The sequence below is a fragment of the Phyllostomus discolor genome, chromosome 5 (genome assembly GCF_004126475.2).
Source record: "Phyllostomus discolor isolate MPI-MPIP mPhyDis1 chromosome 5, mPhyDis1.pri.v3, whole genome shotgun sequence".
NCBI lineage: Eukaryota > Metazoa > Chordata > Mammalia > Chiroptera > Phyllostomidae > Phyllostomus > Phyllostomus discolor.
Genome location: NC_040907.2, coordinates 99,419,706 through 99,433,516, shown reverse-complemented (window position 1 = coordinate 99,433,516; position 13,811 = coordinate 99,419,706). Strand labels below are relative to the sequence as shown.

The 13,811-nt window shown below is 41.8% G+C and overlaps 1 pseudogene; it reads right to left on the bottom strand.

Annotated features, from left to right (window-relative positions):
* Positions 1-13,171, bottom strand: part of LOC114496997 — a 35,608-nt pseudogene extending 22,437 nt beyond the window's left edge.
* Positions 13,172-13,811: the final 640 nt, after the last annotated feature.

The following is a 13,811-nucleotide window of genomic DNA, read 5'->3' as shown; positions in this document are numbered from 1 at the left end:
TCTCTCTCAGTTCCTTGTAGTTGTCTGTGAGCTCCTTGAGCATCCTTTTAACCATTGCATTGAATTCTATGTCTGATAGTTTGCTTGCCTCCACTTCATTTAGCTCTTTTAGTGGGCAGTCTTCCATTCATTTTTATTGCATGTTCTCTTTTTGTCTCCCCATTTTAGGTGATTGTTTTTGTTTGCTTATGCCCTTCCTGATGTTTTGCTTTGCTAGCTGCCTTTGTAAGGGGAATTTGTATGGTAGGAATTCTATGGGGTTCAGTGGTGTAGTCTCTTTGATGTCCTTGTCTGGATGCTCTAGGTTTGTCTTTTCTTCCATTTGTGTGGGTTCTCTTGTTGTACTGTTTTTTACCTTCTGGTAGTTCCTTTGTTGGTGGTTTCTCTCTTCCAGCAGGTATACTGATGCTCGCAGCTTCCACCTGTTCTTGTATGTGATCAGTGACAGAGTGTAGGCAAAATGAATTAAGACAGTGGGAGAGTATTTTATGGGATTTAAAGTACCAGCAAGTAGAGAGGAGACAGGAAATTCTTTGGACATGTATATCATTAACTGTGATATTTCACCCAACTAGCCACTTTTTATAAAAGGTGAAAGAGAGATAAGACTCTTGTTAGAGGAGAGGATGATTGTGAGCTGAATCCAGAAAACAGAGTGCTTGTGCAAGGTTAGATGATGATATAGAGTAAGGGTAAAGGATGGAAAGTAGGTGTAGTGTGTGAGAGAATTGTTAACCACAACAGTAATAAAGCTTAGGAATGAAATGAAATGGGCTAAGATCAGGGAGGGGTGCTGTGTAGTATTTGCAATTGTATGGAACAAAAATTATTTACAGTAGTACTGGAACATCAATAATATGACAAGAAATATATGATTTGAATAACAAGAATAGAAAGTACATGATCAAGAGTAGTGTGTTATTGGAACATGAGGGAAGTGAAAGAAGAAAAATTAAAATATAACATGAAAGAGAGAATAAGGAAAACCAGTCAAACAATGCAATTAAATCAAGAAATAAAATGAAGAAAACTAAATGGAAAGAGAAATAAAAAATATTAAAAAAAATTTTTAAAAGATTTTATTTATTTATTTTTAGAGAGGGAAGGGAGGGAGATAGAGAGAGAGAAACATCAATGTGTGGTTGCTGGGGTCATGGCTTGCAACCCAGGCAGGTACCCTGACTTGGAATCGAACCTGCGACACTTTGGTTTGCAGCCCATGCTCAATCCACTGAGGAGAAATAAAAAATATTAATAAAATAAAAGAAGTAAAAATAATGAAAAAGATAATCGAAATACACAATAAAATGCCAGTTCTATGGGATAGCACAGTGAAAATGTCTCAGTTTTTCAGTTTTTCGAGTTAGCCTTTTGCTCCCCCTTTGTATCTGTCTTTGGACCTTTCACAACTCCAGGACTTATTGTCTCACTTGAGGGAAGAAAAAAGAAAAAAAAAAGAGAGAGAGGAAAGAAAACAAAAAAACCCTCCTGTTCATTTTAAACCCATTGAGTGAGTTTTCTGGTCTTTCTGGATGTCACAGGAAGAGGGGAGCTGAGCTTTGCTATTCTCCCTTTTTTTGGTTTTGCGAGGATGGGGGCCATGTCTGGGCCACAATCTTCACAATTGCCCAGCTTCCAACTCAGGTCCTCCATGAGCTATGTGGCCTGTACTGCCCATCTGCACCAAACCTGTGCCTTTAATCCACCAGTTATGCTGAGGCTTATGTGATGTGCCTCCTCCTTGCTCTTTGCTAGTCCAATGTAGCCAGAGCCCACTGCAGGCATGAGGTGCCACTCAGCCTCTGGGCAAGCTGTGTGAGTCAAGCAAGGGCAAATGGTTCAAATCCGCCACTGAGCCTCTGGGCAAGCTGTGTGAGTCAAGCTCTTGTGGGAGGCTCAAATCAGCCTAGGGGGGAGTGGTGCCACAAGCAGCCAGAAGCCAGGCAAGTGGTGCAACTCAGCTGCTGTGCTAGCAGCCTGAGTCCAGCGCAGACAAGTGGCTGGAGTCAGCCTCAGGGTGAGCAGGTTGAATCAGCTGCCTGGCAACCTGCCTGAGTCAATCACAGGCACTAGGCACTAATCTGCTGTGGGTGAGCAGCCGGAGTCAAGCGTTGGCATGCAGCTCAAATTACCCTTGGGGCGAGACAACCACATATCACTAGAGAGTCTAAAGATATTAAAAGATAATAAAAAATCATACAGAAATGTAAAAAAAAAAAAAGAATTCCTTACAAAGTGGCTGTGAACCTTTTCTTTTTTTGAGTAAAAGCCTCTTGTTTAAGTCCTCCATTCTTAACAAGCACCTAGCTTTTCACACAGGCCAACTTTCTAACCAGACTGGAGACTGGTCAGGGTCAGGGTCTGACATGGCCCAACTCTTCTTGCTTCTCCAGGTGTTGCCCAGCTCTCCAGTTTCTCTGGTAATGACCTAGCCAACATCCACAGTTCCAGTGGGTGCATACTGCCTCTGTGTGTCCCCAACTTCATCTCTATTCTCTCCAGCAACTTCCCGCATCTAGGTTTTTCTTGGTGCCAGGCTGCCCTCACTGCTTTGGTAGGGGAGGGAGCTGGTGATCTAACTGTCCTCCAAGTATCCTGCAGCAGGCTCCAGGAGGGAGACCACAGCAGCCTAGGTCTCTGCACAGATCCCAGGGACCTTAGCATCCCAATGCAATCTCCTCACCTTCTGTTTTTCAATGTCCTCTACAATTTTTGGCCTCCAAACTTCATATAAGCTGGGGTTCTGTTGGCTGTTCACTCTGTTCATCAGAAGATTGGCTAGGTATTCCATCTGGGCACTGGGAGAACTGGACTCACCTCCCATTTACTTCGCCGCCATCTTTCATCTCCTTGTATAAAAGTTTTGAAAAGTTCAGCGAGTATGGTGGTAGGGAAGGAAGTCAAACTTGCAATGTTGTATGTGATTCCAAATAGGTGATGAGCCACAGTTTCTACCAATATTATCATGAGGAGAAGATTTGAAGTACAAGGCTGTCATTTTTCTTTACCTAAAGTAAAAATATGTTCCTATTTTCTGAACCATAAATGGAAGAAATAGCAGACACATAGTCTAACAAAAGTACAGTGTTTTTATTTGTTTTAATTGAGGCTCTCTGACAACACCTTGACCATGGTGAATGTGAGGTTCTAACAGAACCCCTTCTTTTCCTCAGGTCTCAGTCTATGGTCCCCTCAAACCCCGGTCCTCAACTCCTGAGCTTAAACTGACAGAATAGAGACCATATCATGGCTTCTGTCCTCTAGGCACTAAAAGTCTAGTGTCAGGAACAGACATAGGAGGTTATCATCTCAATAAAATGTTTGGGTGGAGGACAAATTTTTGAAAACAAAAACATCTTAAAAAACATTTCCTCCTTTATGAGTTATGCCAACTTTATATTTTTTATATTTTATCAGATAAGATGATTACTGAGAATCATATTTCATATTTAAAAGCATTTAAAGATTTTCTATGTAGTATTTCTACTAATATAACCCCTTTTAGCATTATAAGTCCTGGAATAAGTGATTTTAGAGAGTACAATTTTACACAGCAGACATTCAGCTCACACAAGTTTTGTCAGTATAGTAGACAGTCTGTCAAGTGGTAGGCTGGGCTCACATCACATGACAGGGCTTGGATTTAAGGAGAGATTCTGAGCAGCCTTTTAGGTAAATTAGTATAGGAACTCAATGAATGCCAAATAAATAAAAGCTGATGGCTTGATGGATAGGTACACAGATAGGTTTCAAAGGATGGGACTTCTAGAACAGAAGTGTCAGTTTTGATTGGCTCAGAGACAGACAGTGCTGTTTGCAGGCTGAAAGCCCTAGAGGACATGTACTAATTACTATTCTGTTGTTTGCCACTCTGAATAGAAACAAAAGGAAGACTAGAATTCACACTCTGAAACTTCTCTTCCTGAGTAATTAGGTCTTCAGGAAAAGAGTCATATCAGAGCCAGAACATCAATGGCTGAGCCTTTCACACTGGCCTCTTTGTGAAGACCCAGGGAGGACAGCTTCACAGATGATGCATTTGTGACAACAAATAGCACTCTGGTGGAATAGAGAAAGGAATATCAGGGAGCACTGGGTCTGTGAACAAGAAGCTTTGGAAAAGTTAATATGTCATTTAATTCAATAAATGTGTCACTTTTCAGGTGCTTAGGTAACTCTGGTTTGACATTAATCTTCTGTCATGACACTTGGTTGCATGTACTGGAATCAGAGATTTTCTGTTGATATTGAGTTCCCAGTCCTGTGACAAATAGATGCTGTTGTAGAGTCTGTGGTATGTCATCAAGGTTGACTTGTGGTAGCCCTGGCTCAGTCTTTCTCTGTGAATTGTCTCAGTGAAGGAAACTGCCTCATTGCACATGACCTCTCAATTGGAGATGGTAATAGCCTGTTCCCTTTGCCTCAACTGTTACTGCTTTGCAGGATCATTGAGCTCCATAGCTTCCTGTGGGTCCTCTATCTCTACTGTATCACAGCTGAACTCCCTCCTGCTATTCCTACCTCCCTTACCACTCACAGGAATTGTTCCCATGCATACTCCCCAATAAACCTCCTGCATGGTAATCTCAAAGTCTGTACCCAGGGATCCCAACAGCAACAGATGTTCTGGAATCACACTGTTGAAGATGGGAGGCTGCCACTGGTTTTAGATATTGGCACACTTGGCTTTTTTTATTGTAAGGCTGTTCTCTTCCAAGGGTGTCCAAGGGAGTGATTCTCAATCAGGGTGAATTTGTCCTCAAAGGGAAATATGACAGTGTCTGGAGATATTTTTGGTAGCTCAAAAAAATTTGGGGTGGTTTTTACAGGTGGGAGAGGACAGGACACTACTGGTATCTGGTGGATGCAAGTTAAGGTTGTTGCTAACATTTCACAATGTCTGAGAAGCCCAAAATATCAATAGTGCCATAACTGAGAAACCCTGGTGTAAGGAATTCCAATGGCACATTCATAGCAGGGATTTCCTAGAAAAAAAAAAAATCCCCAGCAAAAGCTATTTGCTAGGCCAGTGGTTCTCAAAGTCAAGTGTGCATCAGAATCCTTGAAGTGGTTGTTAATATACACAGTGCTAGGACCACCAGCAGAGTTTCTGAGTCAATAAATCTGGGGACTGTGGTGGGACCTGACAATTTGAAATTTAACAAGTTCCTGGATGATACTGGTGTTTTTGATCTGGGAGCCTCACTTTGAGAACCGCAGTGCTGGGTTCAGCTGCTTTGTACCTAAAGTTGTACCATTGCAGGCACATACCTTTGGGATGATAAGAACAATGCTGTTGCTGTCATTTTGATCAAATGCTCACACCTCATATTGAGCTTTATCTATTAGAAATTCTGGGTTGATTTGTTATTGTCCAACTACATTCCTGAGGCAATGCACTGGTTAGTCACAGTGCAGTTTCTCTTTGCTAGGAGGGAAATATCTAGAGGAAGCCTGATGGGTCCCAGACATCAGCCAGCTGGGCTGCCCAGGTGGGAGATTAGGAGTATCGGTGTCTGTCAGGAAAACAGCAACCATAATTGCAAGACATCAGGACTTCAGGGTTGACAATTATCATTACAGAGTGGGAAATGGCTGGTGAGGTGTCTCTTTCTCTACCAGGTTTCTGGTCAGAGGGCTAAGGCTCTAGAAGATCAGGTGCCACACTGGTCAATTAGTCATTGGCAAGTAGCAGAGTGGGAACTCAAGCTCTGGCTCCTGACACCAAGTCCAGGTATCAAGAAGCTTCAGCAAACACAGGAGGTTGAAAACACAGCAAGAACCACTGCCAAATAATGACTGAGCTAATACTGTCTGGGGGGTTGGGCATACATGCAGTGAAGGCAGAACAGAGCCAGGCCTGGCTCAGGGAGTTTACACATCAGGGAAAATATAGGAAGGAAACAAGACAAAGCAGTGCCAAGTTAAGGAGAGGAATGAAAGCAGGAAAGGGATGTGGAGTTCAGTTGTGAGGAGCTATTGACATTTATATGAAACACTAGGGAGAGCTCACTGAGGTGGCCACTTTAAGTCCTCATGGACTGAGGGACAGCAAGCTCGAAGTCCTTAGGGAGGGACAGTTGTCAATCTGACAGATAGCAAGGAGGCCTCTGTGTCCAGTGTGGAGCCAGTGATGAGGAGAGTGACAGAACAGGTCAGAACAGACCTTGGTAGAGACTTTGGAGTCATAGTGAAGGCTTTAACTTTTACTCTCTGTGAAAGGGGAAGTCATTGTGGGTTTGTGCAGATGGGCATCATGGTCCAATTTATATTTTAACTAAAGTACTCTGAATATAAGCAGAAGGGCACACTGCAAAAGAAAGAGTCATGTGTTGTGGAAAGGCTACTAGAGCAATCACTAGAGGTGATGATAAAGGTTTAGTGGTGAGAGGTGGCAATGAGGGTGGTGAAAAGTGGGCAGACTGTTTTTTTTTAATAACTTCCTTACCTCCCTGAAAGGGTTCTATGGGCTGACTCTGCTTGTTGGCATCCCCTGCTGTCTCCCTGTGAACAAGCTCAAGATTATACAGATTTTCTTATAAGGTACATAGTGTTTCCACAAACTGACAGTCTCGGGTTGGGTTTCCCAGGGGCAGACATTGAGACAAGGGTTCATGTGAAGGTGATTTATTGGGAAGTGTTCCCAGAACATTGTTGTGGTAGAGGAATGAGGAAGTGTAGGGTAAAAAACTGTCCTAGTATGCCCATGACCAAGAAGTTTCCAGAATGTAGAAATTTCAGTGCTAAAACTGGGACAGTCCTGGGCAAACCAGGGTAGTCAGTCACTGTAGCTGAGAGAGGAAGAGAAGACCAATCAAATGTGCCACCAGCAAGGCCCCACAGAAGGTGACTATGACAAAAAGGCTGGGAATAAATGAGTTGTACCAGTTGTCTCTTGGTTAAGGGCTGTTCTCCAGCTTCCTGGGTATTTCCTATTTCCCTTCCACTGGCTAAGTGGGTCTGGTGGACTAAAGAGAGGATGCTCTTAGCTGCAAATATTGACTCACAAATGGTAGAACTTTCTTCTTAACTTACACTTAAAACACAATTGACACAATGTCATGGTCATGACTTTTCCTTGCAACACTCTTAAGGGTACTAATGGTATTTTCAGCCTTTATGGTAATTTATCATCAGGTAACCAGTTTTATAAAAACTGACATGTACGGCTTCCAACAAATGCTTCCATTAATTTGTGTCTTTCTTAATTTCTCTCTTCAGTGTTGTGTAGTTTTCTGGGTACAGGACTTTTACATCCTTGGTTAGACTTTTTCCTAGATACTTGTTTTTATTATTGCTATAGCAAATGGGATTTTTTTCCTGATTTCTGTTTCTGATATTTCATTGTTGGTGCACAGAATGCCTTTGATTTCTGAATATTGACTGTGTATACCACAGTTTTGACAAATCCACTTAGTAGGTAAAGTAGCTTTTTGGTGGAGTCTATAGGATTTTCTGTGTACACTATCATGTCACCTGCAAACAATGAGAGTTTTCCTTCCTCCTTTCCAATTTGGATTCCTTTTATTTCTTTTTCTTGTCTGATTCCTGTGGCTAGGACTTCCAATAATATGGTGAACAGGAGTGGTCAAAGTGGGTATCTTTCTCTTGTTTCTGATCTTAGTGTGGGAAAGTTCTAAGTTTTTGTCCATTGAGTATAATGTTGGCTGTAGTTCTCTCATATATGTTCTTTATTATGTTGAGAAATGCTCCCTCTATTCTCACTTTGCTAAGTGTTTTTATCATAAATGGGTACTGTACTTTGTCAAGTAATTTTTCCTCATCTATTGATATGATCATTTGATTTTTGTCTTTCGTTTTGTTTATGTGATGTATTGATTATGTGATGTATTTATTGATTTGCAAATGCTGTACCACCAGTGGATCCCAGGATGAATCCCACTTGATCATGGTGTATAATCTTTTTAATGTATTGTTGGATGCACTTTGCCAATATTTTGTTGAGGATTTTGGTGTCTGGTTTTGGGATTAGGATGATGTTGGCTTCATAAAAAGAGTTTGGGAGTCTTCCATCTTCTTGAAATTTTTGGAATTATCTGTGAAGGAAAGGGGTTAGCTCTCCCTTAAATGTTTTGTAAAATCTCCTGTGAAACTGTCCAGTCAAGGGCTTTTGTGTGTCAGGAGTTTTTTGATTACTGCTTCAATTTCATCAGCTGTTATTGGTCTGCTCAGGCTTTCTGCTTTTTCTTCATTGAATTTCGGAAGATTATTTTTTGTAGAAATTTTTCCAATTCACTGAGGTTTTCAAATTTCTTTGCATATAGTTCTTTACAGTAATCACTTACAATCTTTTGTATTCCTGTGGTATCAGTTGTACTCTCTCTCCTCTTTCATTTCTGATTGTGGTTATTTGGGCCCTCTCTCTTTTTTTCTTTATCAATATGCTTAAAGTCTTGTTGATTTTGTTTATCTTTTCAAAGAACCAGCTCATGGATTCATTGATCATCAGAGTTGTTCTTTTGGTCTCTGTGTCATTTCTGCTATGATCTTCGTTATTTCCTTACTTGTACTTGCTCTGGGCTGTCTTTGTTATTGTTCCTACAGATCTTGCAGGTGTAGGGTTAGTGGTTTATTTGAAATGTATCTATCTTTTTTAGGTAGACCTGTATCTCTATGAACTTCCCTCTCAGGACTGCCTTCGATGTGTCCCATAAGTTTTGTATTATTGTGAGTTCATTTTCATTTGTTTCCAGAAACCTTTTGATTTCTTCCTTGATCTTATTCTTGACCATTTATTGTTTAATAGCATGTTATTCAATCTCCATATATTTGGGTGTTTTTTTTCCTTGAGGTTGGTTTTTAGTTTCGGTCCCCTGTGGTCAGAGAAAATGCACAATATGATTTCAACTTTCTTGAATTTGTTGAGGCTTCTTTTGTGTCCTGTCATGTGGTCTGTCTTTGAAAATATTCCATGTGCATTTGAAAAGAATGTATATTTTGCTTCTTTGGGATGAAAGGCTCTATATGTATCAGTTAAGTCCATTTGATCTAGGGCATTGTTCAGTGCACAATATCTTTGTTGATATTTTATTTGGACGATCTGTTCATTTTTGACAGTGAGGCATTAAAATCCCCTGCTATAATCATGTTGCTGTCATTTTCTTTCTTAAAGTCCTCCAAGGATTTCTTTATAATTTGGGTGCTCCTATGTTGGGTGTATATATATTTACAATGTTTATGTCTTCTTAATGAATTCTTCCCTTATGTATTATGAAGTGACCCACTGGGTCTCTTTTTATGGCTCTCTGTTTTGATGTTTATTTTGTCTGATATGAATGAGCATTGCAACCCTGACTTTTTTTCCCTGTCCATTTGCCTGGAATATTTGTTTCTAACCCTTCACTTTTAGTCTGTCTAGGTCTTTTGTTCTGATGTGGGTCTCTTCTAGGCAGCATCTGTGTGAGTCATAATTTCTTATCCATTCAGCTGCTCTATGTCTTTGGATTGGAGCATTTAATCCATTTATGTTTAAGGTTATTATTCATAGGTACTTATTCACTGCCATTTTTTCATACCTTTTTTCCTCTGTCAGTGTTTTTCTTCCTGTTCTTAAAGCAGACGCTTCAGCATCTCTTGCAGAACTGGTTTGGAGGAGGTATATTCTTCGAGGTTTCTTTTGCCTGGGAAGATCTTTATTTGACTCTCCATGTTGATTGAAAGCCTTGCTGGATAGAATAGTGTGGGTTGCAGTCTTTTGGTTTTCATTACTTGGAGTATTTCTTGCCACTCTCTTCTGGTTTGGAGCATTTCCATTGAGAGTTCAGCTGCTAGTCTTATTGGGGCTCCTTTGTATGTTACTTCCTGTTTCTCCCTTGCTGCCTTTAAGATTCTCTCTTTGTCTTGAAATTTTTCCATTTTAATTATGATGTGTCTTGAGGTGGGTCTCTTTGGGTTCCTCTTGATTGGGACTCTCTGTGTTTCCTGCATTTGTGTGACTTTTTCTCTCATCAAATTAGGGAAGTTTTCCATTGTTACTTTTTCAAATAGGGTCTCTATCCCTTGCTCTTCTACTTCTCCTTCTGGTGTTCCTATTATATGGATATTATTATGTTTCATGTTTTTCAGCATTTCCCTTAACCCCTTGTCATTCTTTCATAATCTCTTTTCCTTTTCTTGCTCTTTCTGGGTGTTTCTTTCTACCTTGCTCCCCAGCTCGCTGATGCAATCCTCTGCTTTATCTGGCCTATTTTTGATTCCCTCTACTCTGTTCTTCAGTTCAGAAATTGTATTCTTCATTTCCTGTTGGCCCTTGTTGATAGTTTCTATTTCCTTTTTCATATTGATATAGTGTGCTCTGAGTTCTTTGTAGTTTCCCTGTAGTTTTTGGTAATTGTCTGTGAGCTCATTGAGGTTCCTGATGACCATTGCTTTGAACTCAATACCTGATAGTTGACTTGCCTCTATTTCATTTAGCATTATTTCTGTGGCTTCCACCTTTTCTTTCATTTGAGGCTTGTTTCTTTGTCTTCCCACTGTTTGTGAGACTCTTCTTGTTAGCTTCAGCTTCTTAAATTGATCTGTTCTGACTCTCTGGGTTTATGGTGTGAACTTCTATGGTATAAGACCCTGTGAGATTCAGTGGTGCAGTCTCCTAGGTCTCCTCACCTCTCTGGTGTTGGGCTGTCATTTATGTTGGCTCTCTGTATGTCTTTAGGTTTTGATTGTTGTTGAGTCTTTCTCTGGTGGGTCCTTCCCTCCAGCTGGTTAACCGAGGGTCACTCCATCCACCTTGTCTTGTATTCTATTGTGCAGGTGTGGACAGGTTGTGTTAAAGCTGGTTCTTCTGTCTGTGCAAGGTTTTGAGGTTTCTCTCTTACTATTGTTCAGTTGTTTGTTCTGAGTAATTTCTCCACTATATAGTTGTATTTCCAGATCGATCCTGTGTAGGTTAATTTGGCTTCCACTCCCTCCTTCACTTTCTTCCATTTTTATCTGTTGGTGGTTTCTTTGTTGGTTGTTTTCCTCTTCCAGCAAGTATACTGGTGTTCACAGCTCCTACCTACACTTTTTTGTGATCACTTGAATGAGGAAGACAAATTGGTTTAAGAGAGTGGGAGTATATTCTGTGGTATTCAAAGTAACAACCTGTAGAGAAGAGATAGGAGATCTTTGGCATATGTACAGTATTAACCATGATTTTTCACTCAGCTAGCCACTATTTAGAAAGGGTGGAAAAAAGATAAGACTTGTTAGTTGGAGGAAGTTTTGTGAGTTGGATCTAGAAAGCAGTGAGCTTGTGGGAGGTTAGATTATGAATTATACTGAGAGCAAAGGATAGAAAATAGGTGTAGAGAATAGAGCTAGTCACAACAGTAATAAAGTTCAGGAAAAAGTGAAGTGAGCTAAGATTTGGGAGGGGTGCTATGTAGTATTTACAAGTGTATGGAACAACAATCACTTATAATAGTAATTGAGCAACAATCATACGACAGAATCTATGTGGTCGAAGTAACAAGAATAGGAAGTACAAAACCTAGAGTAGTGTGCTATTGGAACACAAGTGAAGTGAAAAATGGAAAATTAAAAATAAACTAATAATTAGAGAACAAGGGAAACCAGTCAAACAATGCAATTTAACAAACTAAGAGAAGAAGACTAAACAGAAAGAACAGAAATAAAAATATTAATAACACAAAAGATGTAAAAATAGTGATAATACTTTCAGTAACTTGCAAGTTCTCTAGAGTAACAAAGTGAAATTTGTCTCACTGTCTCAGTTGTTGGGAGGACCCCTTTTTGGGTCTAACTCTGGTCCTTTCACATTTCCAGATTTTATTGTCTTACTTTTGGGAATAAAAAAAAATAAGGAAGGAAGAAAGAAGGAATAAAAAAAAGGAAGAAGGAATAAAAAAAAGAAAGGAAGGAAGGAAGGAAGAAGGAAGTAAAAAAAAAAAAAGAGACCTCCTGCTGGCTTTAAATAATCCAAGCCAGTTCTGCTGGTGTTCTTGGCTGCAGCAGGCTGAGGGGGTATTGGTTTCACTTTCCCCCCTTCCTGTGGTTGTGCGGGGATGAGGGTCAGGTCTGGGCCACCCTCTTGGCAATTGCCCAGCCTCTGGCCCATTTCCTCAGTTCACTGCCAGGCCCCCAGTGCCCTTCTGCCCACCAGTGCCTGACCTACATCTTCAGTCCACCAGTTGTGTTGTCCTTGAGATGCACTAATTAGGGGCAACTAACACACCACCTTCTTGCTCTTTGCTGTCCCAGATGCTAGGGATTCTAAGAGTCTCTTCAGGGTAGTTCAGCCCCTGGCTGAGTTAAGTCTCTCTGGAGATTGCTGACTCCCTAAACTCTGCAGGGGAGTCTCCACCTTCTTCTTAGACAGCCAGTTGGCCCTGCAGGGTGGGGCCACTACCACGAATGTGACTGCCTCTGGATGTGGGTGTGAGTCTCCTCTGCTGCCTCCCTTTGGGGGTGTGGGGTTAGGCTTGAGGTGCCATTGGACTGCGGGGTCATGTGCACTCTGTCTCAGGGGCTGTGGGTGTGAGCGTCCAGCCTCTGCTGCTGGGTGGGATGGGGTCCCGCTGGGCCACAGGGTTGGGTGTGTGCCATCCTTAGGTCTTTGGTTGAGGGCATTCATGGCTGGGGCAGCGGGGTGAGATTGTTTCCTTCCCCGTGCTGTGTGCATGAGTGCTTGGCCTCTACTGGTGCAGCAGCAGTGCAGTTGCTGGGCAGCAGTGTCAGTTGTGCACTGGCCTCCACTGCTGTAGTGGCAGCCGCATCAGGTGGAGGGCAGTTGGGTTGGTGGTATGCTATTGGGGTCGTATGCATTGTTGGGGAACTTCGCTGCTGCAGCTAGGGGAAGAGGCACAATCGCAGTCCCGGTAGCAGAGGTTGGCCATGGCTGAAGCTGCAGAAGCCACATGTACTGGGGGAGGCAGGGCTGGCTGCTGGAGTAGAGTTTCCTAAGCAGCCGCTGAGTGTCTCTTTTTCTCTTTGAAAAATTCCTCCTATTTAAGCCTGCTGCTCCAAACGAGCGCTTGGCCTCTCACAAAGCACAACTCTCCTAACAGACCAGGGACTGACCTGGTAAGGGTTTGTCATGGCCCAACTCTTCCCAGCCTGTATCCACAGTCACAGTGGGTGCACACTGCCCCTGTGTGTTTGCCACTTCACCCTTACTCCCCCCAGCAACTTCAAGATCTAGGTCCATCCTGGTGCCTCTAAAATCTTGTTTGGCAGGGGAGGGAGCTGTTGACCTTGTTCTTTCCCAAGAATCCTGTGGCAGACCCAGCAGGTACTGGACCTGGTGCTGGAGCCATCCTGGTCCCTGTGCTGGTCCCAGGGACCTTATTGTCCTGAAGCACTCCTTACTGTCTGATTTTTCAATATTCTCTACAGTTTTGACCTCCAGTCTGCATGTATGCTGGGATACCAGTGGAACGTAATCCAAAAAACAAACAAGCAAGCCAACTATAACCAGAGACATTGAAATAAAGAACAAACTGGCAGTAAACAGAGGGGAGGGGGGAAGGAGATAATGGGGAAAAGAAAGGGAGTCAAGGAACTTGTATAAAGGACCCATGGACAAAGCCAAAGGGGAGAAGCATTGAGGGTGGGAAGTGGGGGTGAGTGTGGTGGGGAAAGGTGGTGGTGGGAAAATGGAGGCAACTGAACCTTAATGACAATAAAAAACAGAAATGAGAAAGAATAAAATAAACATTGCAATGACAGATGTTCAAGAGTTTATTGCCTATGTTTTGTTCTAGAATTTTTTATGATTTTGAGTGTAATATTTAAGCCTTTATTTTATATTGAGTTTATTCTTGGGTATGGCATAAGAAGGTTGTCTA